The sequence below is a fragment of the Rutilus rutilus genome, assembly GCF_951802725.1.
Source record: "Rutilus rutilus genome assembly, chromosome: 2".
NCBI classification, from domain to species: domain Eukaryota; kingdom Metazoa; phylum Chordata; class Actinopteri; order Cypriniformes; family Leuciscidae; genus Rutilus; species Rutilus rutilus.
Genome location: NC_140210.1, coordinates 53,281,744 through 53,308,887, shown reverse-complemented (window position 1 = coordinate 53,308,887; position 27,144 = coordinate 53,281,744). Strand labels below are relative to the sequence as shown.

Below are 27,144 nucleotides of genomic sequence, written 5' to 3'. Positions count from 1 at the left end.
GCTTTTTTAATAACCGGGAGCAAACATCTGAGGACTGAACCTTCAGTCTTCAACAACTTTAACACATTTACTCTCAAAGGAATCATCTAATATATATAAATGACTTCAAGTACATTTAGAAGCACAATATTCAAGAAATAAGAGTCATAAAGAGCGACAGACAGAGGAACTGACCTGATTGTGGACTCAGTTCTGTTGTACTGAAAGATGACGGTGTTTCTGAAGAAGGGCTGATGGTTGAAACTTCAGTGGTCTTTTTATCTGAAGGGTCACAGGAAAGATCAACTTAAAACACTGACACTGAAGTTCATTTAAAATACATACAATCTTTCATTCAATCTCTGTTTTAATCACTCTGTTTCTTGTTGTGCCAAAGAAATCCAGTAAAGTCACTTTAACACACACAACCAAGTCATAGTTATAGTGACAATTGGACCCTGATATAAAGTGTGACCAAAACATGGGAAATCTTTTCTTTGTACTTTTGTCAGTTAAATAAAGTTAAAACAGAATTAACAAATCACAGATTATTCATTTTTATTGCATTTTACAAAATTATCCAACTTTTCTGGATCTGGGGTTGTACAAGATTAATGACTTGATCTCTCACTCTCAGCTTGTTTCCATGCAGTTCATTTCTGCTATTAACAAATGAATCACTTACCTTCTTTAACCAGCAACACAATCTCTGAATAGACATCAGTAAAAGTCCTCCTCACAACACACCAGTATGGGCCTTCATCCTCTGTTCTCAGATCAGTGATGGTGACGGTGAAAACTCTGGCCGTCGTGTCGTCAGTCAGAGAGAATCTCTCGTCTTTAGCTGGAGATCCTGATTCAACCATGATGTTTTTATTTCCATAGTAACACTCCCCTTTACAAAAATACTTTGAATTTGATTCATATCCAGATTTATATGAGCATCTGATCTCAACTCTCTCTCCTCTGTATCCAGTAATTGTCTGTGGAGCTCCAACAACAACAGCTGAAAACACAAATATCATTATATAGAGCTGTTATGTGTGAGCAAGAGACATAAGCAGGCCAGAATAATAACTTACAAATATCATCCATATGAGTCTGATGATCATGTGATAACAGAGGAAAAACAAGAGAAGATGTCAAACTCTGTGTAAAAGAGCTGAGCGTCTCAAACTCACCTGTACAGATGCTGGAAAAGAGCAGCAGGACGTCCAACATGATGAAATTTGACAAGCGTTTCGCTTAAATAAAAGACCAAATTCTGTGTGACAAACGTTACTGTCGTTCTCTTCCGTACTGAGTGAAAGAGCTCATATGTGATGTTTCACTATACAGGAGCTATAGGTCAGAGGAGAGAGAGAGAGAGAGAGAGAGAGAGAGAGAGAGAGAGAGAGAGAGAGAGAGAGAGAGAGAGAGAGAGAGAGAGAGAGAGAGAGAGAGAGAGAGAGAGAGAGAGAGAGCAATGCATGAGCTTTGCCAACATTTATACCAAAGTTCAGATCAGATCAGGAAGAGTATTTTAATGTTCTAAGAATCGGCTCTGGCCTCTTGGTTTTATATTCTGCAAGCGTAGCTAAACATTGTGGTTTTAACACTATAGAAGCAGCGAGAGACAAATAAATATTTTCATAATGTCTGGACTTTCTGCTAAACTCATGCGACAGCTAATATTACACCGGATACCAGACTTTGCAGGGGAACATGTCTCACTTTATAGAGAAGTGACAGCAGAATGTAGACATGTACTCTGTCAGAGCGGAGGTCTGGTTTGAATAGGATATATGAGTATATTATATCAAAAGATACAATAGATAAAATAGATTATTCATAAATTAATTAATACAAGAATAATATATTTGGAAGGATTAATTCTGCAAAATAACCATAAAATAATAATCATAATAGTCACAAGCATTTTTTTTTCTTATACACCAATTTCAAAACATGTTAATTACATGTTAAGCGCTTATGAAAAAAAAAGTAAAACATTTTAAGGAAACAATCATTGCCAAACACTGTTTCTCCATCATATAAGCTCTGAGAAGAGTTGCATTGTGGGAAATGTAGTGTGTTTAGCTGAAGCCTCAAAGCTCTTCCTGTGGCTGTAGTTTCACTTCCTGTTTGCCCAGTAATGCCACAAACATCACATGATTAACTGAAGCTAAAGGCCTCCTAGTATTATAATGATAAAGTTATTCATTAGTGAAAGCATCTCAATAGCAGTTGTTTTTAAGATCCTCCAAAAATCTGTGGCATTTATACGTTGTTTTCAATGATTTATCAGAATATGCAGCTTCTTCTGATGGTCATGAATGGAGAAGTACGCTCTTTGGCTGCAGATTATTGTAGTTACAACATCAACCAGCAGGAGCGAACAGATGAAACTAACCAGACAAATCCATATACACATTAATAACTACAGACATACAAAATAATAATAATGAAACTAAATGTATGCTTACTTGCAATTCAGAATAACATGGTGAAATGTGTCCATTACACTAAAGAATATAAACATCACATGAAGATTCAGCTTTAAACATTGAATACATTTACCTTATTTCTATGATCCATATTTCTGTATGTCAGCTGTAAACATATCAGGATCAAATATAACACTGCTACAGGACTGATAATTACATTTAACAAGACCATAATCAAGTCATAATGAATCTGGTCTTTCTGAATTATGAATAGAAAAGACAAAACGAGATTGGTGAGGACCCAATTTCAGTACAACAATGAAAATGATGAGAAGGATGAAGATTTCTCATGGCTCTTAATATGTTTATGAACGTTTATTATATAATAGGCTTATTAGTTAAAATGAGCTCATTTGTGTTGTGGTGTTGGTTGAGGAAACACAGCTGATGTAAACCACTGTTGTTTCTGTGTCCTTGTCCTCTGGATTACAGTGACGTCCAGTGTCTTTGATCTACAGTCACAGGAAACTTCAGTTAGTTAAAGTGCCTCTATTATGCTTGTCAGAATATTCCTCTCATGCAGTGTGTAATAGAGCTGTCGGTGAATGTAAACGGTCTGCAAAGATCTGAAGTCGAAAGTGCACGATAAATAAGTTAGTCTCATTGGCTGCACCACATTCAAAATGTGGAAATAAACATATTCCTTTGTGTCTGAAGAAAAGTCTTGAGAAAATAAAACAACTGATTCCCTCCACACTGACCTCTGATGGACAACATGAGAAAATGAACCAATATCACACTTTAATACATCTTTATTGCATCACTGAGGCGACAGAAACAAACTAGATCATGGCAAAGTGATGCAGTCTAACGTTAACCTGCTGAAGACTTCATAATGACTGATGTGACAGACTAAGTGCATGTATGAAAGACACACTGACCTTTCCATTCCTTTAGGTGTGTAATTGTATTTTAGAAAAAAAGCTTTTGTTGTAAATCTATTACATGTACAGCATCTCCACTAATCTCACAACACAATTATAAGTCATCTAAAGGGATGGTTGATTATGATTTCACTTTTCTAACTTTAGTTAGTGTGTAATGTTGCTGTTTGAGCATAAACAACATCTGCAAAGTTACAATGCTCAAAGTTCAAAGCAAAGGTTGCTTTTAAAGAAATTGCTCTTTAAGGACTACAGCTGGTCGGAACTACATGACATTCCTCCTGGGTTAGTGACATCACTAACCCTAGAATTTACATAAACCCCGCCCCGGAACACGATTTATTGATTATCAAAACAGATTATGCTAATCAATGACTAGAAGATAACTACACATAAGCTACATAAATTAATCAAAAGCTAATCAAAATTAGTAATCAAAGCTCCACCCCCTGTGACGGGAGCAGCAGCTCATTTGCATTTAAACGGACAGACACAAAAACGGTGCGTTAAAAAAGTGGCAATTTTAACATGCTATATAAAAATATCTGTGGGGTATTTTGAGCTAAAACTTCACACACACACTCTGGGGACATCAAATACTTGTGCATCTTGTGCAAAGGGCATTTTACCACCACTTTAACCCTTTCGCACGTACGATCACACCGGTGTGATTAGAACGGTCAGTGCATCACGTGATCAACTGCTAAATTCAAATGTGCTCTCGCGCGTTGGCTGGCGTTGAGCCAGAGACAGGCGCGCTCAGAGCTGTCATATATCACAACTTTTCAGTGTTTTCAACCACATAATGTTTATTTTAGGTTTCAGACATATAAATTCGCATAAGTACTAAAAAAACAATACATTTAGAGTTTGTAAAATACACACCGATGTCTATGGAAGAGGCAATAATAATCCTTTCCATTATAATTACATTTTATTCATATCAGATCCACATTGTGTAAGTAACTTTAAAGTTTACTCTATTCTTCTCCAAGTTCACCAGCAACTTACTTTTATGTATGTCGGGAGAAGTGGATGAATTCACGTGTTGTAAATCCAACAGATCCTATTCTCTGAACTGCGTCTGCGGCACAAACTAAGATTGCGGCGCCCATCGCGCATACAGCTCAACTAACGCGATCGTTATAAAGGTGTTTAAACAACAAAACACTTCCACTTGCATATATTTGACAATCGGAATATCAGATATGTCATGCCATAGCTAACAAATTTGTGAATATTTTGAATTAAAAAGGAAAACTGACATAAAAGCAGATCATCATTCATTCAGCGCTGTTGTTGCTGCGGTATGTCACGTGACAAGCAATGACGCGTCACCATGAAAACCATAAAGTGACACGTTCTAAATAACGGTCGCCTTGAAAAACTCACGCTGAGGGGTCAGCCAGAATATTTTAAACTTACGTGTGAAAGGGTTAAATTCTCAATCAAAATCTAATCAAATCTATACTGTTCTTGACAAGTTGTTGAGGTTTAGTAACAACCCATTAACCCCTGCTGGTAGATGTCATATTTACTCCATTAACCCCTGCTGGTAGATGTAATAATAACCCCTGCTGGTAGATGTCATATTAACCCCATTAACCCCTGATGGTAGATGTCATATTAACCCATTAACCCCTGATGGTAGATGTCATAGTAACTCCATTAACCCCTGATGGTAGATGTCATATTAAATTCCAACCACCTGTTGTTGGGCTCATTGTGTTCTCATTCATCATCGAGCCAGGATACGTGAGTATTGCGTTTAGCCTATATCAAACACAACCTACAACTTTCATTTCTAATGTGATTAATGTAGCATCGCTCGCACTGTTTAGTTTTTCGTTTGATTTTTCCGCTATTTAGTCTCATTCGTTTCTTTGCTCCTCTGGATTTGTGGATGTGACACCTGCTTTCGGCTACTGTCCGCCATACAGGGGTGCGTTTCCCGAAAGCATCGTTGGCCAACTATGGTCGCAAGTTCCGTCGTTACCAATAGAGTTCAAAGGACATTGCGATGAACTTGCGACCATAGTTGTCCAACGATGCTTTCGGGAAACGCACCCCAGACCTGGTTTCATTAAATGTTCTGATCTGCCTTTGCTTTTTATGTTTTATTTATTATACTTAAAATAAATTTGTATATTCGTTTATTTCTTTATTATTATTATTTTTTTTTTACAAATGTATGACTTTTGGAAGTGCAATTTGATTATATGCAGTTTTAATAAAGTTGAATTAATGAAACCTTCTGTCATTTTTACTCTTCAAAGTGTAGGCTACACTTGCAGGTGTTGATAGCCCATTAAATAATAATATAGATAAACAATAAACGATAAAAAGTATATAATTATCTAACAAAAATACACCATATAAAAATATTGCCAGAACGTCGTCTCTCAGTTGCTGAATTTCGCGCAACAACGTTGCTACAGCTCTGTCACGTCTTACAATTCTACGTTGATACAATGTTGCGAGCACGTAGACAGCGACGTTGCCATAGCAGAAATGCAACGTGCCAGAGACGTTGCCACAACGTAAATGTGTTTGCTGGGATGAGACCAGACCATGAGTCCAACTGAGGCCTGGGACTCACTAGATGATTTTCTTAATCGATTTTAAAACTGTGTGAGACCACAGACATAAAGACTGTTTCAACCGATGTCAGCATTATAATCCTCTATACACACACACTAGAAGATTCGTCCGGGCCGTGAGACACACACCTGTCGATTGTAACATGTTCACAGTAGGGCTGTCACTTTACGTTCGAAAATCGATTGCACAATCGATCGGACCAACCGACACAAGTTTGGAAAACGAAAATAGGGAATCGATTATAACGGCCTTTTCTCAGAGCGCGTCCAGCTCGTCACGATACACCCGCAGCAAACGCGCGTCACACAGCAACTGCAGGCTCTGACAAACACACATAACAGCAGATTATACTTCTGAATAATGTGTCTCTTTTTACTACAAAAATGTGAATTCTGCCGGTATGCAGACAATCTCATGCATACAGATACAGATTCGGGCGACAGTCTACAATCGCCTACGCAGGCGAAATCTGTTTGACATTTCTAATGGTAAACACAGCCATGTTGAAGACTGCAGTGATGTTTTTCAGTGATGTTATGGCAGTCCACTCTGCTTATTGTTTTTCGAGAATGTTGCACTCCTGTTTGTCATTGTGCACGAAACTTCACGCCAATAAATCATCAGAAATATTGCTGACTTGTGCGCGTCTCAAGCGCGGCGTGCCCTCTTTACGTTCTTCCTAATGCCTGTTAGTCGTCCGTGGATTTGCCCATATTTGGCGTTTAAAATGGAAACGTCTTTAGACATGGACAATCGATTTTACGATCGATTCAATGAGCACTTATGTCTCAAAAATCGAACAGGATTTTTTCACAAAAGTGACAGCCCTAGTTCACAGTGATACGAGATCTCACAGAGACTCGCAAGATCAAACCAGGGGGGCAGGGTTTTCTATTATTCTGAAGGTACCCCCGGGCGCCGCCATTGGCTAGCGGACCCCCACCTGCTGTTAGCATCCCATTGACTCCCATTCATTTTGGCGTCACTTTGACAGCGAATAACTTTACATCTGAGGCTTTTAAAGACTCCATTTGTCCATTATTTATTTCTAAAGAAACACGAAAATGTATAAAAGGCTTCATTACCTTGTATGGCCCCATAGAAGCAGTTGTTGTAAAAGTAGGCTAACGATTGCGTCATAACCACGCGACTCTCTGTCGCACAGTAGAGAATAACCGTATGGACAGGAGGAGAAGCTCGCGCGCAATCGCAGGGACGTGGAGGCAAAGTGACAAAATAATTAATCAGAATACATAGAAAAAGTTTCTCCTGCTCCTAGCTCATGGACACCTCCTACTCACACTCTCCGTCTCTGCAAGTTTCGGAAGGGAATGATTCAGATTGATCTTGGCACAGCTACTAGAAGACAGACGGGTTGCTCACGTCACATCTACGTCGTCAAGCTCAGTTTGAGTCTGTGCAGTACGCTCGACCCCCAGGAAGTGAGAGCTTCTATTTGACTTCACTTGTCTCCGTTGAATCCAATGGGGTCGCTGTGTCCAGTTTATATACTGTCTATGGATCAAACGTGACTTGAGAAATAAACTGGAGGACGATTGACGTCATCAGCTGATTCTCCTGGCCTGAGTTTTGTTTTACGGGAAGAAAAACTAAAGAAAAAAAAGAATAAGGATGATCTTATTTCTCAATTCTCCACTTTCATGGCATGTTTGTGGCTGCCGAGTCTCAGCTAAACACACAACATCCGGTTGGTGAAGCTCGCTCTCATTGGCTAACGCGGGTTTAACGTCAGAGGCGGACCAATCAGGAGTCGGAAATATCAAACATGTTTCATATTTACGGTTTGGGATCATGCGAGCTCTGATGAGATCAGGAGAAGTGAAATAATCATAATGACATCACACAATTGAGGAGTTTTTGGACAAAAAGTAATTTGCAACAAGCATTGAATCGGGCCGCGACCCTCGAACGCTTGGGGTTTAAAATCTTCAAGTGTGTGTCCAGCCTGAGGTTTAGGCTTAATGAACTCATCTGTGTTTATGAAGGAGTGCTGGAGTCTCATATGATGTTATAGTTTATGAAACACAGCTGTAAAATACAGTTGTTTCTGTGTCTCTGTCCTCTGGATTACAGGAGCGTCCGGTGTCTTTGATCTATAATCACAGGAACGAGAGTTATTAAGTTAATAGAGAAAATAACTCAATCAAAGATGATCTCTAGTTTTTACACATGAATATAATCATTCACACACAAGCTGACAGAGATTCAGTGTCTGAATATCATAAACACACAGTCCTGTTTCAGTATCATTACAGCGTTGAGCAAGAAATTAAATCTGATTGTGTTTCAATGGATCTGCGAACACAATTACTGTAAACCACCTTGAGTTCAATACATAACCATAATCATCAGTTTCTGCTGACTCACCTGTTCATAAATCACTGGATTAAACACAACAATGGTGGACGACAGCAGACCTGAGCAATAGATCCACATTAGTCTTTCTCTTTCTTATAGTTAGTTCATAATTATAAGATCCTTTAATTCAGTTCTCATGCATTTCATCACAAACCCAACCAAGTATTTGTTGTAAAATATTACCTTTAGTCTTTTTCTTTCTCACAGCCACTATAATCAGTGGAACTGCTATCAGGAGTAAAACTAAAGCCTCCGCAGAGACGCTCCCCTTTACAAATATACTTTGAATATGATTCATATCCAGATTTATATGAGCATCTGATCTCAACTCTCTCTCCTCTGTATCCAGTAATTGTCTGTGGAGCTCCAACAACAACAGCTGAAAACACAAATATCATTATATAGAGCTGTTATGTGTGAGCAAGAGACATAAGCAGGCCAGAATAATAACTTACAAATATCATCCATATGAGTCTGATGATCATGTGATAACAGAGGAAAAACAAGAGAAGATGTCAAACTCTGTGTAAAAGAGCTGAGAGTCTCAAACTCACCTGTACAGATGCTGGAAAAGAGCAGCAGGACGTCCAACATGATGAAATTTGACAAGCGTTTCGCTTAAATAAAAGACCAAATTCTGTGTGACAAACGTTACTGTCGTTCTCTTCCGTACTGAGTGAAAGAGCTCATATGTGATGTTTCACTATACAGGAGCTATAGATCAGATAAGAAGGAAGAGAGAGAGAGAGAGAGAGAGAGAGAGAGAGAGAGAGAGAGAGAGAGAGCAATGCATGAGCTTTGCCAACATTTATACCAAAGTTCAGATCAGATCAGGAAGAGTATTTTAATCATGTCAAAAATAAATGTTCTAAGAATCAGCTCTGGCCTCTTGGTTTCATATTCTGCAAGCGTAGCTAAACATTGTGGTTTTAACACTATAGAAGCAGCGAGAGCCAAATAAGTATTTTCATAATGTCTGGACTTTCTGCTAAACTCATGCGACAGCTAATATTACACCGGATACCAGACTTTGCAGGGGAACATGTCTCACTTTATAGAGAAGTGATAGCAGAATGTAGACATGTACTCTGTCAGAGCGGAGATCTGGTTTGAATAGGATATATGAGTATATTATATCAAAAGATACAATAGACAAAAAAGATTATTCATAAATTAATTAATACAAGAATAATATATTTGAAAGGATTAATCCTGCAAAATAACCATAAAAGAATAATCATAATAGTCACAAACATACTTTTTTTTTTTTTCTTATACACCAATTTCAAAACATGTTAATTACATGTTAAGCGCTTATGAAAAAAAAAGTAAAACATTTTAAGGAAACAATCGTTGCCAAACACTGTTTCTCCATCATATAAGCTCTGAGAAGAGTTGCATTGTGGGAAATGTAGTGTGTTTAGCTGAAGCCTCAAAGCTCTTCCTGTGGCTGTAGTTTCACTTCCTGTTTGCCCAGTAATGCCACAAACATCACATGATTAACTGAAGCTAAAGGCCTCCTAGTATTATAATGATAAAGTTATTCATTAGTTAAAGCATCTCAATAGCAGTTGTTTTTAAGATCCTCCAAAAATCTGTGGCATTTATACGTTGTTTTCAATGATTTATCAGAATATGCAGCTTCTTCTGATGGTCATGAATGGAGAAGTACGCTCTTTGGCTGCAGATTATTGTAGTTACAACATCAACCAGCAGGAGCGAACAGATGAAACTAACCAGACAAATCCATACACACATTAATAACTACAGACATACAAAATAATAATAATGAAACTAAATGTATGCTTACTTGCAATTCAGAATAACATGGTGAAATATGTCCATTACACTAAAGAATATAAACATCACATGAAGATTCAGCTTTAAACATTGAATACATTTACCTTATTTCTATGATCCATATTTCTGTATGTCAGCTGTAAACATATCAGGATCAAATATAACACTGCTACAGGACTGATAATTACATTTAACAAGACCATAATCAAGTCATAATGAATCTGGTCTTTCTGAATTATGAATGGAAAAGACAAAACGAGATTGGTGAGGACCCAATTTCAGTACAACAATGAACATTATGAGAAGGATGAAGATTTCTCGTGGTTCTTAATATGCTTATGAACGTTTATTATATAATAGGCTTATTAGTGAAGATGAGCTCATTTGTGTTGTGGTGTTGGTTGAGGAAACACAGCTGATGTAAACCACTGTTGTTTCTGTGTCCTTGTCCTCTGGATTACAGTGACGTCCAGTGTCTTTGATCTACAGTCACAGGAAACTTCAGTTAGTTAGTTAGTTAAAGTGCCTCTATTATGCTTGTCGGAATATTCCTCTCATGCAGTGTGTAATAGAGCTGTCGGTGAATGTAAACGGTCTGCAAAGATCTGAAGTCGAAAGTGCTCGATAAATAAGTTACTGTCTCCCAAAAGAAAGAATCGCCTCTGAAGCCCCTAAACGAGTCGTCAGTAACTCCAGTCTCACTTCAGTGACACGCATACGTAACGCAGTAACACATTTGCATAATGCATGCCTATGGTTTTCATTGGCTGCACCACATTCAAAATGTGGAAATAAACATATTCCTTTGTGTCTGAAGAAAAGTCTTGAGGAAATAAAATAACTGATTCCCTCCACACTGACCTCTGATGGACAACATGAGAAAATGAACCAATATCACACTTTAATACATCTTTATTGCATCACTGAGGCGACAGAAACAAACTAGATCATGGCAAAGTGGTGCAGTCTAACGTTAACCTGCTGAAGACTTCATAATGACTGATGTGACAGACTAAGTGCATGTATGAAAGACACACTGACCTTTCCATTCCTTTAGGTGTGTAATTGTATTTTAGAAAAAAAGCTTTTGTTGTAAATCTATTACATGTACAGCATCTCCACTAATCTCACAACACAATTATAAGTCATTTAAAGGGATGGTTGGTTATGATTTCACTTTTCTAAATTTACTGAGTGTGTAATGTTGCTGTTTGAGCATAAACAACATCTGCAAAGTCACAACGCTCAAAGTTCAAAGCAAAGGGAGATATTTGCTTTTAAAGGGATACTCCACTTTTTTTGGAAATAGGCTAATTTTGTAACTAAATAGGCTAATTTTGTCAATAACAGTTGAGTTTTATCATTGTGGAATCCATTCAGCCGATCTCCGGGTCTGGGGGTCCACCTTTTAGCATAGCTTAGCATAATGAATTGAACCCGACAAGACCATTAGCATCTCTCTCAAAAAAAATGAACTAAGAGTTTCAATATTTTTCCTATTTAAAACTTGACTCTTCTGTAGTTACATCGTGTACTAAGACCGACGGAAAATGAAAAGTTGCGATTTTCTATGCTGATGTGGCTAGGAACTACTCTCATTCCTGCGTAATAATCAAGAAACTTTGCTGCTGTACCATGAGTCCAGCAGGAATGAGAGTATAGTTCCTAGCCATATCAGCCTAGAAAATCACAACTTTTCATTTTCCATCGGTCTTATTACACGATGTAACTACAGAAGAGTCAAGTTTTAAATAGGAAAAATATCGAAACTCTTTGTTCATTTTTTTGACAGAGATGCTAATGGTCTTGTCCGGTTCAATGATCTATGCTAAGCTATGCTAAAAGTGGGATCGGCTGAATGGATTCGAAAACGGTAAAACTCAACTGTTTAACTCTGGGGGAGTTGTAAAATGAGCCTATTTCCAAAAAAAGTGAAGTATCCCTTTAAAGAAATTGCTTTTTAAGGACTACAACAAACGGCTGGCAGGGACTACACAACATTCCTCCCGGGGTAGTGACATCACTAACCCTAGAATTTACATAAACCCCGCCCCCTGAACACAATTTATAGATTATCAAGACAGAATATGCTAATCAATGACTAGAAGATAACTACACATCAGCTACATACATTCATCAACTAACCATACAGAAATGTTGTCTACATGTTTTCACTTCTTCTTGAGTGTGTCCATCATTGTCTGACTCTGGTTTGAACATAAAAGGCTAAAAGTTTTTGAAATGTTCAGTGCATGTGTGTGGAGAGATAATTGAACCTCCGCCCTCTATGCCGGGAGCAGCAGCTCATTTGCATTTAAAGGGACAGACACAAAAACGGTGCGTTTTTGCTCACCCTCAAAAAGCGCAATTTTAACATGCTATATAAAAATATCTGTGGGGTATTTTGAGCTAAAACTTCAAATACACACTCTGGGGACATCAAATACTCAAAGGGCATTTTTCCACACCTTTAAATTCTCAATCAAAATCTAATCAAATCTATACTGTTCTTGACAAGTTGTTGAGGTTTAGTAGCAAGAACCCATTAACCCCTGCTGGTAGATGTCATATTAACCCATTAACCCCTGCTGGTAGATGTCATACTAACCCATTAACCCTTGCTGGTAGATGTCATATTAACTCCATTAACCCCTGCTGGTAGATGTCATATTAACCCATTAACCCCTGCTGGTAGATGTCATATTAACCCATTAACCCCTGCTGGTAGATGTCATATTAACTCCATTAACCCCTGCTGGTAGATGTCATATTAACCCATTAACCCCTGCTGGTAGATGTCATTTTAACCTCATTAACCCCTGCTGGTAGATGTCATATTAACCCATTAACCCCTGCTGGTAGATGTCATTTTAACCTCATTAACCCCTGCTGGTAGATGTCATATTAACCCATTAACCCCTGCTGGTAGATGTCACATTAACCCATTAACCCCTGCTGGTAGATGTCATAATAACCCCATTAACCCCTGCTGGTAGATGTCATATTAACTCCATTAACCCCTGCTGGTAGATGTCACATTAACCCATTAACCCCTGCTGGTAGATGTCATAATAACCCCATTAACCCCTGCTGGTAGATGTCATATTAACTCCATTAACCCCTGCTGGTAGATGTCACATTAACCCATTAACCGCTGCTGGTAGATGTCATAATAACCCCATTAACCCCTGCTGGTAGATGTCATAATAACCCCATTAACCCCTGCTGGTAGATGTCATATTAACTCCATTAACCCCTGCTGGTAGATGTCATATTAACTCCATTAACCCCTGCTGGTAGATGTCATATTAACTCCATTAACCCCTGCTGGTAGATGTTGAAACTACACTATACGGCTTCAACAGCCTATTTCTCCATTGTTTCTTTATTGTTTGTTATGAAGTTATATATTAACTTTATTTATACATTATACACTTTATAAACTGTGTTTTGTACATAAAAGTGTAACAAAATTTTGAGAGTCTTTTTCATTTATGGTTGATCACTGAATATATCGGACCCTCGTTTGTTGAGATGTTTTGTGGATGTGTTGCTGTTACGTAGATCAGTTCTGTCCTGCTGTCCTGTGTTGCTTCAGGAGACTTTATATTGGCATAACAATCACCGGCTGTATCTGTCACCTGATTGGTCGAGTGGGTGTGACTGGGGTTTGAATCAGGCTGCTGATTGCTTACTGTGGCGTAAACAGTAGAGACTTCTGTACAGTTGTGGAGGTGTGATGCAGGCGTCTGATTGGATGAAGATGCAGGCGTCTGATTCGATAAAGATGTTACCACGGTGACGTCTGTGTTTGGAATCTCCTCATACATGCGTTCAGTCTGAAAAACAACACATACATAGATAATTGAATAGTTTATGTAGATACTTCTCTCTGTTGATCAATAAACAATCATTTAACATGTCTGATCTTCTACAGGTAAAGATTTGAACACTCACCTCTGTATTGTGCTGCATGTTTTGCTGAAATAAAGCTGCATGAAAATAGAGAGTCAGTCAATTTACACACTAAAATATAACTAAATAATAACACTAATTATCACAGACAAACTGATACCTGTCCCAGATTTCTTCTTCCTCTTCTTCAGGATGATGAAGGTTCCAGAACACAGAGTCAGAACCAGCAGAACCGAACCCAGACCGCCAGCAACAGAAGCCAGATCTGTACATATTATATTGTATAAAACACAATGCTGATTCTGATATTACTGTTAAGTGAACAATAACATTCTTATCATTTATAAAAATAATTTGTATTATAGTACAATAGAATATTATATTGTGTAACTGAAATTAAACTGCAATGGTAAACCTCAACTCTTCAGAAGGAAACGCTTCTGTCTGTGGTTGATGTCAAAGCAAGTTAACCACACGAGTATGTGCCTCTACAAATGTTCAAAGCAATTTCCTTTCAAAGTGTGATCATGTGATCAGAGAGTTGCATTATGGGTAGTGTAGTTTGTGTGCTTACTAGTGTTTGTCTGATAGAGTTGAACTGTAGTATTTCCTGTTGTTGTTCTTGTTGTTTCAGTTTCTGTTTGATGAGTCGCTGACAGAGAGAAACACCAGTGACTGTGAATGTGTCACTCATGCAGTGAGAACATGAACACATATAAACTCTAAAGCTCTACATTCACACACAAACCATTAACATCACGTGAATATGAACAAACGTTTATTGATATACACTGATTACTTTCAACTGAAAATATTTTAATGTTCATTCTAAAAACACTCTTATCCAAAGCAATTTGTGCTTTTTTAATAACCGGGAGCAAACATCTGAGGACTGAACCTTCAGTCTTCAACAACTTTAACACATTTAATCTCAAAGGAATCATCTAATATATATAAATGACTTCAAGTACATTTAGAAGCACAATATTCCAGAAATAAGAGTCATAAAGAGCGACAGACAGAGGAACTGACCTGATTGTGGACTCAGTTCTGTTGTACTGAAAGATGACGGTGTTTCTGAAGAAGGGCTGATGGTTGAAACTTCAGTGGTCTTTTTATCTGAAGGGTCACAGGAAAGATCAACTTAAAACACTGACACTGAAGTTCATTTAAAATACATACAATCTTTCATTCAATCTCTGTTTTAATCACTCTGTTTCTTGTTGTGCCAAAGAAATCCAGTAAAGTCACTTTAACGCACTACCAAGTCATAGTTATAGTGACAATTGGACCCTGATATATAAAGTGTGACCAAAACATGGGAAATCTTTTCTTTGTACTTTTGGCAAAATAAAGTTGAAACAGAATTAACAAATCACAGATTCTTCATTTGTATTGCATTTTACAAAATTATCCAACTTTTCTGGATCTGGGGTTGTACAAGATTAATGACTTGATCTCTCACTCTCAGCTTGTTTCCATGCAGTTCATTTCTGCTATTAACAAATGAATCACTTACCTTCTTTAACCAGCAACACTATCTCTGAATAGACATCACGCAAAGACTTATCAGTAGTAAAAGTCCTCCTCACAGCACACCAGTATTGGCCTTCATCTGCTGTTCTCAGATCAGTGATGGTGACGGTGAAAACTCTGGCCGTCGTGTTGTCAGTCAGAGAGAATCTCTCGTCTTTATCTGGAGATCCTGATTTAACCATGATGTTTTTACGTCCATAGTTACACTCGCCTTTACAAAAATACTTTGAATTTGATTCGTATCCAGATTCATATGAGCATCTGATCTCAACTCTCTCTCCTCTGTATCCAGTAATTGTCTGTGGAGCTCCAACAACAACAGCTGAAAACACAGATATCATTATATAGAGCTGTTATGTGTGAGCAAGAGACATAAGCAGGCCAGAATAATAACTGACAAATATCATCCATATGAGTCTGATGATCATGTGATAACAGAGGAAAAACAAGAGAAGATGTCAAACTCTGTGTAAAAGAGCTGAGAGTCTCAAACTCACCTGTACAGATGCTGGAAAAGAGCAGCAGGACGTCCAACATGATGAAATTTGACAAGCGTTTCGCTTCAATAAAAGACCAAATTCTTTGTGACAAACGTTACTGTCGTTCTCTTCCGTACTGAGAGAACAATGTGCGTCAGCAACTAATATGAACATTTCCTTCACGTGTTGTGAGTCAAACTCATACTGTTCACTGACTGTGTGTCTGTGTTTTCATGTGGCGTTAGGTGTGAAAACGCCTCTCAGTTTTGACCAGGAAATGAACTGTGAATTCATCAACCACAACCTGTTTCTGTCTGTCTTTAACATGTTTGAGTGTTTTCTGTTGCTCTTTTTCTACTTCTGAATGTTTTAATATATTTTCAAGACATGTTAATTACATGTTAAGCATCATCCACTTATAGGAAAAAATGTCAAACATTTTAAGGAAACAATCCTTGCCAAACTCTGAATGAAAAAGACATGAGATGAAGAAGAAATGTGTGTTAGGGGTATTTTCTGTGGTAATCGACAGCATGGAGAAACACTGTTGTTTACAGAAACTATAAATAATACAGAAAATTGCTTGAACATTAAAATCTCTCTCTCCATCATATGAGCTCTGGGAGAAGAGTTGCATTGTGGGAAACGTAGTGTGTTTAGCTGAAGCCTCAAAGCTCTTCCTGTGTCTGTAGTTTCACTTCCTGTTTGGCGAGTGTGAGCCGAAGACATCACATGTTTAACTGAAGCTAAAGGCCTCCTAATATTATAATGATGAAGCTTTTCTTAAGCATCTCAATCGCACCAAACTAATCTGTGCCATTTATATGTTGCTTGCAATGATTTATACGGATATTCATCTACTTTTGAATGGTGCAGTTTCAACATCAGCCAGCAGGAGTGAACCGATGAAAACAGACAAACCTTGAACTGAACATCCAACAAGGAAACGATTTTCACATTAATAACTACAGACTCACAATATAATAATAATGAGATAAAACATATGCTTCACTTGCAATCAAGAATAACATGGTTTCATTTGTCCATTAAAGTATCTAATGAATAAATATGTTTTGCATTTTTCTTTCGCCACATGTCAGAGATCTGATATTAAATTTGTCATATTTATATTTTGCATAAAACTGAAGAATATTCGGTACATTTTATTAAAAAAATAATGATAATCAAATAAAATATTTAATAAAATAAAAATGTGTCAAGGTCTTGGAACTGATTATTTCAACATGACATCTTGACAGCTCAACAATAAACCATGAGAAATCATGAGATCAAGTATGAGAACTTGCAAAAGAACATATTATTATTTTACATTTGATTATTTTATGTATTTCTACATAACTCTTCAGTATATGTTGGTGTGCCTTAAGCGGTCATTCTGAACCAGTAATTATGTTTTTGACAATTCTGCAGGGATGGGATCATTATTTTTTTTCCATATTTAATTTATTTACTACTTAAATTATGACTACATTATTATGTAATTATTTGACCCATTAAAAAAAAATAAAAAAAATTGCACGTTTTAAAACTTTTTTTTAATGCCATAAATTGTGTATGACAGATATGATCATCATTTATTATGCATGTTATTAATATTTATAAACGATAAATTAATAAATAACATTAATTATAATCTATGAATTAATCTGTCTAATAACGTCTACAAATATAAAAGTTATCTGTCTACCAAGCTCTGACAATGTATGGAATATTATATTAAGAGATTATCCAAATTTAAAAACAAAAAACCAATAGGCCTATACCTTTAAAAGAAGGGATTTGTCTGTCACGGTCAGGGGGGAAGTAAGTCGACCGGAAGTTGAAGTCGGCCGCGTGCCGCCATCTTGTAGCAGAACTTCACCTGCTGTTAGCATCCCATTGACTCCCATTCATTTTGGCGTCACTTTGACAGCGAATAACTTTACATCTGAGGCGTTTAAAGACTCCATTTGTCCATTATTTATTTCTAAAGAAACACGACAATGTATAAAATGCTCCATTACCTTGTATCTTACGTTATGGCCCCGTAGAAGCAGTTTTTGTAAAAGTAGGCTAACGATTGCGTCATAACCACGCGACTCTCTGTCGCACAGTAGAGAGATTACCGTATGGACGGGAGGAGAAGCTCGCGGGCAATCGGGGGGACGTGGAGGCAAAATGACAATATAATTAATCAGAATACCTAGCAAAAGTTGCTCCTGTTCCAAGCTTATGGACAGCTCCTACTCACACTCTCCGTCTCTGCAAGATTCGGAAGGGAATGATTCAGATTTTTCTTGGCACAGCTACTAGAAGACAGACGTGGTCCGTGTAAAGCTTTGCTCGGTTTGAGTCTGCGCGTCAGGAAAGGAAGTGCTAAGAAATCGCTAAAAATGGGCTTCACTTGTCTCAATTGAGTTCCAATGGGGTCGCTGTGTCCATTTCTTTTACTGTCTATGGTCACGGTACACTGCTTTAAAGCAACACTAAGGAACTTTTCCTCTTCGGTCCCCCTACAGGTTGGAAGTGGAATTGTCCATTACCGATGTGGTAAATCATTTAGCCTACCGCAGCCGACTGTCACACACACACACTCACTGTTCATCCAGCAGCGGCTTTGGAATGAACGATGTCCACAGACAAGGTAGAGTATGATGATGATTTCATTAAAGTATGATGTACAGTCCTTCCAGAAAAATGCGGGCAAAAATCCTTGATTATGCGGCACGTTTTCTTAAAAAACGCGATGGAATATGCGGGATATTTATGCAATTTTATGCGATGAAATGAAACTGGCAAAAACTGCGGTTTGATGAAAAAGAGAAAAAGAAGTGATTCCCCAACACCCTGTTCTCACTCGGCTACTACCTTAATGTAGAGTCATTTCTTATTCCTTCCTATGATAAGCAAGCATATACATCACAGAAAGTGCTGGGAATATTTAAGTTCTCATCTTGTTTTATTTCAGACGTTAATAAACACATGACTCAAACTTACAAAACATTGATGAGTCAAACAAGTTCTGTAGCTTTACAAAAGGAATATGCTACAACTTCTGTAAAAATGAATAAATAAAATATAAAAAAATAAAATGTGTGCTTCCTGTTTTACAGAGGTCGCTTTACAAACCAGACATCTTCTGTTAAAATAAGTGCAATCTCTTACTGTAACGTACATTTACATACTACTAATATACTTACAACTGTAAGGTTTTTGACACTAGTATGATTTAACCCACTGGTAACAATAAAGTGCAATCTTACAACTGTAAAGATGCATCAACTCCTGAATGAAACTACAACAGTCCACTGTGAAAATGAAAACTATAACTGTGTAGCCTCTAACACTGGCCAATCATTCGCCATCCTCATCCTCCATCCCCTCTTCCTGCAGCGTCATGTCACACACCGGGAAACTGCTTTGCGCGGTCTTTTGCACTTATTTTTGTTGGCAAATGAGACTGATTTGCTTCATCATGGCTTCATCGCAGGGTTTGCAGCTTTTCGATGATGTTCACGTCACGTAATTACGTCACTTCATAGCGTTCCCATGGCAACAGGGGAAAATGGCTGCTCTCGTGTGAAGTAAACGCAACATTTTTCAACTTTCTGCTGAGATATATGTGACTTTTTTGCAACTAAAATGCGGGTATTACGAAATCATGCAAGCCCCGCATATTTTGCGTGCGGAAATCGGCAATTTATGTGGCGAAAGTGCGGCGTATTTGAAAAAATGCGGCCCCCGCATAAATATGCAGACTTTGGCTGATTATGCATTGAATGCAGAAGTGCCTTTCACCCTGTTACGACTTGATGAACCACTGATACGATTTTGGAAACATTATTTTAAGGTAAAATTTTTTCGTTAGTGTTGCTTTAAGACAGAAGTCCACCGAAGTCTGCGTGAGCAAATGAAACTGTGCAGTTCGCCTTACGTTCATCATTAGTTACTGGACAGACATTGATACCTATTTTCAGGTCTGAAGAGGACGTGAGCTCGACATGGTTTAAAAAAACGCCCATTACGCCCGTTTACAGCGCATGTTGTCTAGACTCCATCGCTATGGAAACAAAGGCGCTAATATGCAATCACCCGCAAATGAATGTGTGGGTCTATGTAAAATACGGGACAAATCGCGTCCCGCATTGATTTGATACGGCACACATAACTTTTCCTTGGAGGGAATAATATGCACAAAATAAATTCAAGCACTTTCAAGGACCTGTATCTGTGTGTGTTTATTGTCAAAAACTTTCCAGGGTCTTGACTTTTTTTTTTTTTTTAGATTCACAAACTTTCAAGGATTTCAACAGTGGTGGGCCGTCAGTGCCAGCAAGGCCTTCTCTGCTGGCCTAAACACTACCACAATCACTGACTTGCACTTTAATATATTTTTTTAAATATTTTTTGGCTGCGGTTGAACGACCAATTTGCAACAATATGGTTTCGGGAAACAGTCGTGACCAGTTGATGTCTTCAGCGATACATCGTACTATGGTAGTTAAGCAGCGAGTTACGTCGTTGTTCAGGAAACACACCCCAGTTTAGGCTGCCCCGAGTTCCTATAACTGTGTATACAAGCTCCTCTTTTCTGGTCTCTTGTAGATGCGAGCTGTTTTGCTCTTTACTCTGACCTATATGCACTAAAAGCTATAACGGACGTTTGCAGTTTCAAGCTCCGTTTCTTTACAGCAAATGTATGTATCATCACTAGTTTAGACAATGACAGGGCTGCGTCTCTAACAGACAGCGTTGATGTTTCTCTTTTTTCAGTAAAAAGAAGATCAACTCTCTCTGTTTGTTTCTCCATTTCATATTTTAAACAAATTTCTTCACGGTGCTTTCCTCCTACCCACTAAACATCAGACGTCTATTGGACAGGCAGATCATGTCTATATTGCGTCAGTCGGTCCAAGACCAATTTTTGACCTTTAGGCAACGTGCAATCTAGGTCTGCTATTTGGACATCTAACCATGACCCCACCTGGACGTCAATATAATGTTCAATATTTGAACGCCGGAATAGGTCATTTTCTGGATGTTATGTGGATGTCTAAGACAGGTGCAGGAAACTGACATGATCTAGGTTTGCAAAGTTACCTCCAAATGAGGTCTTTTCAGAGAGAATCTCTCGTCTTTAGCTGGAGATCCTGATTCAACCGTGATGTTTTTATTTAACAATAAACACTCCCCTTTACAAAAATACTTTGAATATGATTCATATCCAGATTCATATGAGCATCTGATCTCAACTCTCTCTCTTCTGTATCCAGTAATTGTCTGTGGAGCTCCAACAACAACAGCTGAAAACACAAATATCATTATATAGAGCTGTTATGTGTGAGCAAGAGACATAAGCAGGCCAGAATAATAACTGACAAATATCATCCATATGAGTCTGATGATCATGTGATAACAGAGGAAAAACAAGAGAAGATGTCAAACTCTGTGTAAAAGAGCTGAGAGTCTCAAACTCACCTGTACAGATGCTGGAAAAGAGCAGCAGGACGTCCAACATGATGAAATTTGACAAGCGTTTCGCTTAAATAAAAGACCAAATTCTGTGTGACAAACGTTACTGTCGTTCTCTTCCGTACTGAGAGAACAATGTGAGTCAGCAACTAATGTTAACATTTCCTTCACGTGTTGAGAGTCAAACTCATACTGTTCACTGACTGTGTTTTTTTAATGTGGCGTTAGGTGTGAAAACGCCTCTCAGTTTTGACCAGGAAATGAACTGTGAATTCATCAACCACAACCTGTTTCTGTCTGTCTTTAACATGTTTGAGTGTTTTCTGTTGTCCTTTTGCTCTTTTTCTACTTCTTAATGTTTTAATATATTTTCAAGACATGTTAATTACATGTTAAGCATCATCCACTCATAGGAAAAAATGTCAAACATTTTAAGGAAACAATCCTTGCCAAACTCTGAATGAAAAAGACATGAGATGAAGAAGAAATGTGTGTTAGGGGTATTTTCTGTGGTAATCGACAGCATGGAGAAACTCTGTTGTTTACAGAAACTATAAATAATACAGAATATTTCTTGAACATTAAAATCTCTCTCTCCATCATATGAGCTCTGGGAGAAGAGTTGCATTGTGGGAAACATAGTGTGTTTAGCTGAAGCCTCAAAGCTCTTCCTGTGTCTGTAGTTTCACTTCCTGTTTGGCGAGTGTGAGCCGAAGACATCACATGTTTAACTGAAGCTAAAGGCCTCCTAATATTATAATGATGAAGCTTTTCTTAAGCATCTCAATCGCACCAAACTACTCTGTGCCATTTATATGTTGCTTGCAGTGATTTATACGGATATTCATCTACTTTTGAATGGTGCAGTTTCAACATCAGCCAGCAGGAGTGAACCGATGAAAACAGGCAAACCTTGAACTGAACATCCAACAAGGAAACGATATTCACATTAATAACTACAGACACACAATATAATAATAATGAAATAAAACATGCTTCACTTACAATCAAGAATAACATGGTTTAATGTGTCCATTAAAGTATCTAATGAATAAATATTTTTTGCATTTATTTTTCGCCACATGACTGAGATCTGATATTATATTTGTCATATTTATGTTTTGCATAAAACTGAAGAATATTCGGTACATCCTATTAAAAATAAGAATAATCAAATAAAAATGTGTCAAGGTCTTGGAACTGATTATTTCAACATGACAACTTGACAGCTGAACAATAAACCACGAGAAAACATGAGATCAAGTGTGTGAACTTGCAAAATACACATATTATTATTTTACATTTGATTATTTTATGATTATTTTATTATTTTAACTCTTCAGTATATGTTGGTGTGCCTTAAGCGGTCATTCTGAACCAGTAATCATGTTTTTGACAATTCTGCAGGGATGGGATCATTTTTTCCATATTTAATTTATTTACTACTTAAATTATGACTTCATTATTATGTAATTATTTGACCCATTTAAAAAAAAAATAATAATTTAGCACTTTTTAAAACTTTAAAAAAAAATGCCATAAATTGTGTATGACAGATATGATCATCATTTATTATGCATGTTATTAATATTTATAAACGATAAATTAATAAATAACATTAATTATAATCTATGAATTAATCTGTCTAATAACGTCTACAAATATAAAAGTTATCTGTCTACCAAGCTCTGACAATGTATGGAGATTATCCAAATTTAAAAACAAAACAAAAAAAACAATAGGCCTATACCTTTAAAAGCAGGGATTTGTCTGTCACGGTACACTCAGAGAATGTCTAATATGGCGAGAAGTTTCACTCTCAGTACACTTCCGGCTTCTGAACTGGTTGCAGTTCCTCTCTGATTCCATATGAGGGCGCTCACAGGACGAGTGCAGAATGAATGGAGGTCTATGGCAGTATACCAATAAAAATCCACTTTTCTCAGGATATAATTTTTTGTCTAGTAATTTGAATGTTGTATTCGAAAGGAGATGCAAATAAATTACACATTGCTGGGTGTTAGATTTTTTTGAGTCACTTATTTGCTTTAAAAAGTGTTTTAAAGTGTCAATGACGTCATACACATGTACGACCAGAGATACTGCCTAACGGCAATCCTTCACTCACTCTGGTGCGTTCGCGCTCTGCACTTTCTTTTCACTCGAGGCATCGACAACACAGCTGACACAGGTAAACACACGCGCTAGAAGAGTTTTTGTTTTGTTTGTTTCTGGTCCCGCTGCGGATGCCACGATGCCATCAAGCGGTATCTCTGGTCGTAATCAGTCCTTTACTGACCAATCAGCATTCATTAGCAGAATGCTAGCATGTTATGGGCAACAACAACTCAACCTGTAAGAAATCAAAAGGACATAAGTACTCGTTCATTCAAGTTTCGACCTAAAACCCATGTTGAACTTGCAAAATCTACAATCAGATCTGAGATTTCTCAACGGCAATCGGATGAAAGAGACAAATTTAGCTGTCTAGCCCCATTGACTCCCATTCATTTTGCACTCATGGCGATCGCCCCCAGTGGAACTCTGGTGGTACTACAACCAAAATTCGGTACAATAGAGCTTAATAGGGAGTGGGCAGGCTCTCCGTAGACGGGCTCTGGTACACTGCTTTAAAGCAACACTAAGGAACTTTTCCTCTTCGGTCCCCCTACAGGTTGGAAGTGGAATTGTCCATTACCGCTGTGGTAAATAATTTAGCCTACCGCAGCCTACTGTCACACACACACTCACTGTTCATCCAGCAGCGGCTTTGGAATGAATGATGTCCACAGACAAGGTAGAGTATGATGCATGATTTCATTAAAGTATGATGTACAGTCCTTCCAGGAAAATGCGTTTTTTTGTGATTGCAAAACTTGCAAAAACTGCGGTTTGATGAAAAAGAGTAAAAAAAGTGATTCCCCAACACCCTGTTCTCACTTGGCTACTACCTTAATGTAAAGAGTCATTTCTTATTCCTTCCTATGATAAGCAAGCATATACATCACAGAAAGTGCTGGAATATTTAAGTTCTCATCTTGTTTTATTTCAGACCTTAATAAACACATGACTCAAACTTACAAAACATTGATGAGTCAAACAAGTTCTGTAGCTTTACAAAAGGAATATGCTACAACTTCTGTAATAATGAATAAATAAAATATAAAAAAATAAAATGTGTGCTTCCTGTCCAGTGCAATCTCTTACTGTAACGTACATTTACATACTACTAACATACTTACAACTGTAAGGTTTTTGACACTTGTATGATTTAACCCACTGATAACAATAAAGTGCAATCTTACAATTGTAAAGTTGCATCAACTCCTGAATGAAACTACAACAGTCCACTGTGAAAATGAAAACTATAACTGTGTAGCCTCTAACACTGGCCAATCATTCGCCATCCTCATCCTCCATCCCCTCTTCCTCAGCGTCATGTAACACACCGGGAAACTGCTTTGCGCGGTCTTTTGCACTTATTTTTGTTGGCAAATGAGACTGATTTGCTTCATCATGGCTTCATCGCGGGGTTTGCAGCTTTTCGATGATGTTCACGTCGCGTAATTACGTCACTTCATAACGTTCCCATGGCAACAGGGGAAAATGGCTGCTCTCGTGTGAAGTAAACGCAACATTTTTCAACTTTCTGCTGAGATATATGTGACTTTTTTGCAACTAAAATGCGGGTATTATGAAATCATGCAAGCCCCGCATATTTTGCGCGCGGAAATCTGCAATTTATGTGGCGAAAGTGCGGCGTATTTGAAAAAATGCGGCCCCCGCATAAATGTGCAGACTTTGGCTGATTATGCATTGAATGCAGAAGTGCCTTTCACCCTGTTACGACTTGATGAACCACTGATACGATTTTGGAAACTTTATTTTAAGGTAAAAATTTTGCTTTAAGACAGAAGTCCACCGAAGTCTGCGTGAGCAAATGAAACTGTGCAGTTCGCCTTACATTCATCATTAGTTACTGGACAGACATTGACGCCTATTTTCAGATCTGAAGAGGACGTGAGCTCGACATGGTTTAAAAAAACGGCCATTACGCCCGTTTACAGCGCATGTTGTCTAGACTCCGTCGCTATGGAAACAAAGACGCTAACAAGCAATCACCCACAAATGAATGTGTGGGTCTATGTAAAATACGGGACAAATCGCGTCCCGCATTGATTTGATACGGCACACATAACTTTTCCTTCAAATAGGCCTACGGGACGATTCTGTATTTCACGGGACGGGTGACAACCCTGCGGCGAGTCATTCTTTGTAATCTTCTTTCACTAGTTCACACTTACAAATAAGTCAGATAGAATAAATGCGTATTTGGCGTGCTGTCCGAGGAGAGGGCTCCGGGCTCGGTATTCGGCCCGAACCCAGAGTACTCCCCCCGTATTCCTGGCTGTAAAGATTGAGCCAAGAGTGAGGAGTCGGGGTGGTGGAGGGATGCTGGAAAACTGTCAAGGAATACTAGGTGAGTTGACAGAGTGGATATATATATACTTCTTGTCATGCTGATTAGGGTAGACATAATTGTTTGATGACGAGTAGATTGGATTGATTATTTGAACGTGCTCCTCCCGAACTTTGTTTATAAAACATCATTTGGTGAGTAAAATATCTTGAAACTTGCATTTTCCAGGCATCACGTTTCAGCCTATTTTAGCAATGTCTGTGAAACGTTGAGGTACCATTGTAGTAGTTTCGTGCGCGGGTGAACGTCACGGCAACGAACAACACAAAGTAGCCTACCTCACGCGGGAAACACTTAACGTAACGCGTAAATGCGTGTAACTAAGGTAAATCAAGCAAGCTACTGTGCATATGCCACAAAGTGTTGGCGAAATAACACATTAGCGGACCGGAGGGAATAATATGCACAAAATAAATTCAAGCACTTTCAAGGACCTGTATCTGTGTGTTTATTTTCAAAAACTTTCCAGGGCCTTGACTTATTTTTTCTCAGATTCACAAACTTTCAAGGATTTCAACAGTGGTGGGCCGTCAGAGCCAGCAAGGCCTTCTCTGCTGGCCTAAACACTACCACAATCACTGACTTGCACTTTAATATATTTTTTGAAATATTTTTTGGCTGCGGTTGAACGACCAATTTGCAACAATATGGTTTTGGGACAGAGTCGTGACCAGTTGATGTCTTCAGCGATGCATCGTACTATGGTAGTTAAGCAGAGAGTTATGTCGTTGTTCAGGAAACACACCCCAGTTTAGGCTGCCCCGAGTTCCTATAACTGTGTGTACAAGCTCCTCTTTTTCTGGTCTCTTGTAGATGCGAGCTGTTTCGCTCTTTACTCTGACCTATATGCACTAAAAGCTATAACGGACGTTTGCAGTTTCAAGCTCCGTTTCTTTACAGTAAATGTATGTATCATCACTTTAGACAATGACAGGGCTGCGTCTCTAACAGACAGCGTTGATGTTTCTCTTTTTTCAGTAAAAAGAAGATCAACTCTCTCTGTTCGTTTCTCCATTTCATATTTGAAACAAATTTCTTCACGATGCTTTCCTCCAATTAACTGTTTTATTTCATCTCTAATGCTGCCTAATTATTTGCTTCATCTCTCTTTCTTTGGGGATGATTTTCTTCTT

At 38.0% G+C, this 27,144-nt stretch overlaps 1 protein-coding gene and 2 long non-coding RNA genes across 3 annotated transcripts in view; all 3 read right to left on the bottom strand.

Annotated features, from left to right (window-relative positions):
• LOC311284210 (CMRF35-like molecule 5) overlaps positions 1 to 27,144 on the bottom strand; it is a 125,182-nt gene that overhangs the window by 76,997 nt on the left and 21,041 nt on the right. The window lies entirely within an intron of this gene.
• LOC311280826 lies at positions 7,312 to 8,592 on the bottom strand. The gene is made up of 3 exons (XR_014625731.1): positions 8,513 to 8,592; positions 8,339 to 8,388; positions 7,312 to 8,064 (listed from the first exon to the last, which is right to left on the bottom strand). It is a non-coding gene; the product is annotated as an uncharacterized lncRNA (long non-coding RNA).
• On the bottom strand, positions 14,225 to 15,323 carry LOC311286790. Its single transcript, XR_014626646.1, has 3 exons — positions 15,077 to 15,323; positions 14,619 to 14,696; positions 14,225 to 14,309 (listed from the first exon to the last, which is right to left on the bottom strand). It is a non-coding gene; the product is annotated as an uncharacterized lncRNA (long non-coding RNA).